This window comes from Schistocerca cancellata, chromosome 4 (assembly GCF_023864275.1).
Source record: "Schistocerca cancellata isolate TAMUIC-IGC-003103 chromosome 4, iqSchCanc2.1, whole genome shotgun sequence".
NCBI classification, from domain to species: domain Eukaryota; kingdom Metazoa; phylum Arthropoda; class Insecta; order Orthoptera; family Acrididae; genus Schistocerca; species Schistocerca cancellata.
Genome location: NC_064629.1, coordinates 202,266,836 through 202,273,177, shown reverse-complemented (window position 1 = coordinate 202,273,177; position 6,342 = coordinate 202,266,836). Strand labels below are relative to the sequence as shown.

Here is a 6,342-nt window from a genome sequence, read left to right as displayed (position 1 = left end):
CTTTAATTGCTTGCAAAAGTTTGCCTCCTATTCCATAATCTTGTAGAACAGACAATAACTTCCTCCTAGGAACCCGGTCATATGCCTTTTCTAGATCTATAAAGCATAGATACAATTCCCTGTTCCACTCATAACACTTCTCCATTATTTGCCGTAAGCTAAAGATCTGGTCCTGACAACCTCTAAGAGGCCTAAACCCACACTGATTTTCATCCAATTGGTCCTCAACTAATACTCGCACTTTCCTTTCAACAATACCTGAGAAGATTTTACCCACAACGCTGATTAAAGAGATACCTCTGTAGTTACAATCTTTTCTGTTTCCATGTTTCAAGATTGGTGTGATTACTGCTTTTGTCCAGTCTGATGGAACCTGTCCCGACTCCCAGGCCATTTCAATTATCCTGTGTAGCCATTTAAGACCTGACATTCCACTGTATTTGATGAGTTCCGACTTAATTTCATCCACCCCAGCCGCTTTATTGCATTGCAATCTATTGACCATTTTTTCCACTTCCTCAAATGTGATCCTATTTCCATCATCATTCCCATCCCATTCTACCTCGAAGTCTGAAACATTACTGATCGCATTTTCACCTACATTGAGCAACTCTTCAAAATATTCCCTCCATCTGCCCAAGGCATCCACAGGATTCACCAGCAGTTTTCCTGACATGTCCAAAATACTTGTCATTTCCTTCTTACCTCCCTTTCGAAGCCTGCTAATTACACTCCAGAATGGTTTTCCAGCAGCTTGACCCATAGTCTCCAACCTGTTTCCAAAGTCTTCCCACGATTTCTTCTTGGATGCTGCAATTATCTGTTTGGCTTTGTTTCTTTCTTCAACATAACTTTCTCTGTCTACCTGGGTTCTAAAAATGGTTCAAATGGCTCTGAGCACTATGGGACTCAACTGCTGTGGTCATAAGTTCCCTAGAACTTAGAACTACTTAAACCTAACTAACCTAAGGACAGCACACAACACCCAGCCATCACGAGGCAGAGAAAATCCCTGACCCCGCCGGGAATCGAACCCGGGAACCCGGGCGTGGGAAGCGAGAACGCTACCGCACGACCACGAGATGCGGGCTACCTGGGTTCTGGTATGTAGCCATTTTTGGTACGCCTTCTTTTTCCTTTTACAGGCTGCCTTGACTGTATCATTCCACCAAGCTGTTTGCTTCATCCTACTTTTACACACTACTGTTCCAAGACATTCTTTAGCCTCTTCTAGTACTGTGTCCCTGTACCTTGTCCATTCCTTTTCCAATGACTGTAACTGACTACATTCAACTAACTGGTACCTTTCTGAGATCGCTACACTCCAAACAAATAAATTCATAAAGGCTTTCTAAAATTTAAATTTCTATTAGATGTTAAATATATTTCTAATTTTAGCAATACGTTTCTTACTATTGCCAGTCTACATTTTATATTCTATTTACTTCTACTGTCACAAGTTAATTTTCTGTCCAAATAGTAAAACTAGTCTACTAATTTCAGAATACCAAAAAATGGCTCTGAGCACTATGGGACTTAACATCTATGGTCATCAGTCCCCTAGAACTTAGAACTACTTAAACCTAAATACCCTAAGGACATCACACAACACCCAGTCATCACGAGGTAGAGAAAATCCCTGACCCTGCCGGGAATCGAACCCGGGAACCCGGGCATGGGAAGCGAGAACGCTACCGCACGACCTTCAGAATACCATTTCCTAATCTAATTCCCTCAGCTTCTTCTCATGTAATTCATATACTATCCTTTACTCTTGGTTAACTTATTTTATTTTCATTCTATAGCCTCTTTTCAAGACACTATGCATACCATTCTATTAATCTTTCAAATCTTTTGCCACAGGGAACAACCCTGTCAAACTTCCTTCTCAATTTCTGCCTCCTTTTCATGTCATTAAACTCTTACAACTGCAATCTGGTTGCTATACAAGTTAAGGGTAACCTTTCCCTCTCTTTATTTTATCCCTGATAGCTCAGAATTAAAACGAAGATGTACATTAACTAAGTCAAAACACACTCTAAGAAAAAAAAAGACGCATCATGAAGGAATTATACAAATGGGACGGAATTGGCAGATGTGAGGTACATGTACAGACAAACAAATGATTATAATTTCAGAAAAAATCGACGATTTATTCAAGAGGAAGAGCTTCACAAATTGAGCAAGTCAGTAACATGTTGGTCCACCTCTGACTCTTACGCAAGCAGTTATTCAGCTTGGCATTGATTTATAAAGTTGTTGGATGCCATCCTGTGGGATAATGTGCCAAATTCCGTCAAATTGGCGCGTTAGATCATGAAAATCATGAGCTGATTGCAGGACCCTGCCCAGAATGCACCAAATGATCTCAATTTTGGAGAGATCCGATGACGTTGCTGGCCAGATAGGGTTTGGCAAGCACAATGACAAGCAGTCGACACTGTATCTGTGTGTGAGTGAGCCCTAGCTTGCTAAATGTAACCCCAGGATGGCTTGTCATGAAGGACAACATAGTGGGGCGTAGAATATCGTCGACATACCAATGTGCTGTAAAGGTGCTGTGGGCTGTGGATGAAGACCAAAGGGATTCCGCTATGAAATGAAATGGCACCCCAGAATATCACTCCTGATTGTTTGCCTGTGTCAGGTTGGTATCCCACCGCTGTCTGGGGCGTCTACAGACACGGATTCGGCCTGGCATCACATTGGCCGGTGTAGAATTGTCTTCAGTGATGAATCCCACTTCCAAATTAGCCCCGATGGCCAGCGAAGAGGTGTCTGGAGATGCGCCACACAGTTGTGGGATACCAATCTCGCTGTCGCCCGCCTTACAGCCTGAGAACCAGGAGTGATGGTCTGGGATGCTATTTCTTTTCATAGCAGGACACCTTTGGTTGTCATCTGTGGCATTCTTACAGCACAGGGACATGTCAACAATATTTTATGTCCCGTTTTGTTGCCCTACATGGCAAGTCATGCCAGGGGGTACATTTCGGCTAAAAAATGACCACCCCCACAAGGCGAGTGTTTCTACTACAAGTCTTCGTGCTTGCCAAACTATACCTTGGCCAGCAATGTCGCTGAATCTCTCCTCTGTTGAGAATGTTCGGATCATTATGGGGTAGGCTCTCCAACCAGCTCGGAATTTTGACGATCTAACACGCCAATTCGACAGAATTTGGCACGATACCCCTCAGGAACACATTCAACGACACTATCAATCAATGAAAAGCCGAATAACTGCTTGCATAAGGGCCAGAGGTGGGCCAACGTGTTATTTGCTTGCTCAATTTGTGAACCTCTTTCACTTGAATAAATCATCAAAATTTACAATTAGAACTAACCTTAGCTTGACTGTATCAAAGTGCTGCAGTGCCATTTAGCAAGTGAAGGGTATGAGCCTTAAATTGTGATTACATATCGATGAGGATAAATAAGAAACGTCACATATAGGGGCAACCAAACTGATATTTCCTCAGATCTGCTTCTATACTCCATTCACCGAAACAAGAAACGTATTGTAAACACGGCAAGGCGCGTGACCACAGCCCTCCTGTCGGGGGGTGTACAAGGCAGTGGCGTCAGAAATTAAAAAATGAAAGTCTTTTTTTTATAATTTGGCACCTGAGCATGATAAAATGATCCGAGAACTACCTACCGACCCCTTTTTTTACATTACATTAAAATTTATTGTCACCGAAAAAGAGAAATATTTAAGCTTTCAGGAAAAGTTGTTTTTTCGCGTTACTCTATATTCATCACGCCATATCTCCTAAACTGTGTGTCGCACAGCAAAATAATTTTATATTTGCCTTCAGTACTATATGTTGATGACGTCCGCAAATTTTCTGCGCAATAGAGTCAGTAATTGTGAAGTAATAAATTAAAATCTCACGTCTGATGCAGAACTTTTACCAAATCATCATCCGAAATACAGTACGCGACAAACTTTTCCCCTTTAAATTTTTTTGTGGGGGTGTAAGCGAGAAAAGTTTCAGAAAGGTTTGAATTTTATTTTGTAGTTTTTTCGAATGTGATGGGTGCAACTGTTTGTCCTTTACGAGTGGAAACTCAAATGTGGAAATTAGACTGCATTATAAAGGAGAGAGAGAGGAGCGGTTTGTTATAAACCTCAATGAAAACAGTTCAAGTTCGACAGAGTGAACCTTGTTTCGTCCTTTCTCATTATTATTACTGGTATTGTTATTAAAATTAACAATTGTGTGTGAATGGAGCGTTTTGGTAGCAACCTGAATGAAAATAAATCTGCTTCGACAGAGTGAACTCAGTTTAACATTATTTTAACATTATTGTTAAATTTATTTCGTACATTGTTGCCACCAGCCGCAAAGCGTGCGCCAAGAATTTTCCACACCCCTACGTATCACGTGAACACCGAATGCTTTCTCTGGAAACGAGCGTAGTCGCTCACATTGTTGCCACCAGCCGCAAAGCGTGCGCCAAGAATTTTCCACACCCCTACGTATCACGTGAACACCGAATGCTTTCTCTGGAAACGAGCGTAGTCGCTCACGTGACACTGTTTATGTTTCGTTCCAGCTCTCGGTGAATAGACTGACGTTCTTTAGATAATTTGCGTTTACAACGACGAGTTATTAAGCTGACGGTATAGTAATTTGCTTTTTTGGTATTTTCTTCTTCAAGCCTGAGGGTATCTCGCGTCTCTCGTACATCCCTCATTTCAGGTAGGACTGTTTCACCATAATTGGTTCTTCCGAGACTCAATTCTGAAGTAATGTCGTCTACTCCAGTAGCCTAGTTTAGATTTATGTGTTTCAGTCCTTTGTCAAATTAATTCCATACTGTTGCATCACCCATCTCATCTTCATCCAATTTCTCTTTGTATAATGTTGTCATTACGTTTTTCCTCTTTATATAGCCATTCTGCATGCTCTTTCCACAAATCAACCTTCTCATCTTTGCCTAGTACTGTTTTGCCATCTGAGATCTTAATGTGCATACAGCTGCTCCTGTAGTTATGCATGTTTCTACAGGTTTGCATGGTTCCTTTGAAAAGAACATGGCCGTTTTCCATTCACTCCCTTCCCAACTTCAGCCTGTGCTGCGTCTCCAATGACCTCATCGTCAGTGGGACATTAAATCCTAATTCTGCTTCCTTAGCACATCTGTGTCCTTATTTTCTTGTCCATTGCTGGACCTACTCCTGCGTTACCCCTATTTCATTTTATGTTGATAACCCTATAGACACCTAATCAGAAATTTTGTTCTTCCTGCCACTGTGCTTAGCTAGTTCCTGCTATATCTAATTTTAATCTATACATTACCGTTTCCAAGTTTTCCAACCAACCTACACCATTAAGGGACCTATCATTCCATGCCTCGCAACGGCCTTGCCGCAGTGGATACACCGGTTCCCGTGAGATCACCGAAGTTAAGCGCTGTTGGGCATGGCCAGCACGTGGATGGGTGACCATCCAGCCACCATGCGCTGTTGCCATTTTTCGAGGTGCACTCAGCCTTGTGATGCCAATTGAGGAGCTACTCGACCGAACAGTAGCGGCTCCGGTCAAAGAAAACCATCATAACGACTGGGAGAGCGGTGTGGTGGCCACACGCCCCTCCTATCCGCATCCTCAATGAGGATGACACGGCGGTCGGATTGTCCCGATGGGCCGCTTGTGGCCTGAAGACGGAGTGCTTTTTCCATGCGTCAGTTCATTTTATTTCTAATGATAACATCGTCCTGAAGAGGTCGCCAAGTGGTGATTTGAATAGAGAACTATTTTACCTTCGGAGCATTTTAACCAGGAGGATGCCAACATCACTGAACCATTTAGTAGCTCTGCATGTTCTCAGAATACACATTGAAGAGCCAAAGAAACTGGTACATCTGCCTAATACGGTGTAGTGTGTCCCAGCGTAACCACAAAGACCGGAACGAAGAGGTGGCACGCAAGAGCAGAAAAGGCGGTGAACAAAGTGCGGCCAATGGTGCGAGGAATCGGACAGCGCCGCAACAGGCGTGAAACAAGTAAATACACTACTGGCCATTAAAATTGCTACACCATGAAGAAATGCAGATGATAAACGGGTATTCATTGGACAAATATATTATACTAGAACTGCCCATGCAGCTTCAACACGATACCACAGTTCATCAAGAGTAGTGACTGGCGTGTTGTGACAAGACAGTTGCTCAGCCATCATTGACCAGATGTTTTCAATTGGTGATAGATCTGGAGAATGTACTGGCCAGGGCAGCAGTCGAACATTTTCAGTATCCAGAAAGGCACGTACAGGACCTGCGACATGCGGTCGTGCGTTATCCTGCTGAAATGTAGGGTTTGCAGGGATCGAATG

At 42.8% G+C, this 6,342-nt stretch overlaps 1 pseudogene; it reads left to right on the top strand.

The window, feature by feature from the left end:
- The first annotated feature begins 5,362 nt into the window (after positions 1–5,362).
- Positions 5,363–5,479, top strand: LOC126185969 (5S ribosomal RNA; annotated as a pseudogene).
- Positions 5,480–6,342: the final 863 nt, after the last annotated feature.